This window comes from Pollicipes pollicipes, unplaced genomic scaffold (genome assembly GCF_011947565.3).
Source record: "Pollicipes pollicipes isolate AB1234 unplaced genomic scaffold, Ppol_2.1 Scaffold_4881;HRSCAF=5763_pilon_pilon_pilon, whole genome shotgun sequence".
NCBI classification, from domain to species: Eukaryota; Metazoa; Arthropoda; class Thecostraca; order Pollicipedomorpha; family Pollicipedidae; genus Pollicipes; species Pollicipes pollicipes.
Window position 1 is genome coordinate 34,525,200 of NW_023596576.1, and position 522 is coordinate 34,525,721.

The window sequence follows — 522 nt, forward strand, 5'->3', positions numbered from 1 at the left end:
TGGCTCGGCCGGCGACACCCACGGGAAATCAACCACGCCGGCACAGCCAAACTTGGGGAGACTGCTAACCCTTTGAAGCGGGATTCAGGCCTGGCAGCCAGGTGACGTCACAGCGTTTCAGACTTCAAGAGAACCTCGCCGTGTAGATAGCATGCACTACGGATATGGCAACATGGTGTCGTTTGGAAGCACTTACGGCTTCTTGATCTCTGAGAAACAGCATTCACCTTAACCCATATAGGCTTAAATCCATGACGTGCGAAAGGAGCTGCGGCACGAATCGCATTTGGTCCCAATTGTTTGTCAGCTAAAACTCCTAACTCAACCTTCCCTGACCGTTCATTCAGCCCTCAACTCACTTCGTGCCGTCAGAGAATGCCCCAAGGCTGAGCATGGCAGCCACAAACTGAGAGTCGTTGCAAGACGGACTACTCTAATAGTTCATCGGTGCCGACGTCGTCAGACATCAAGGCGCCCGTACGTCAGAAGCGTACCGTTCCATCGCACGTTGCCGTAGAAGGG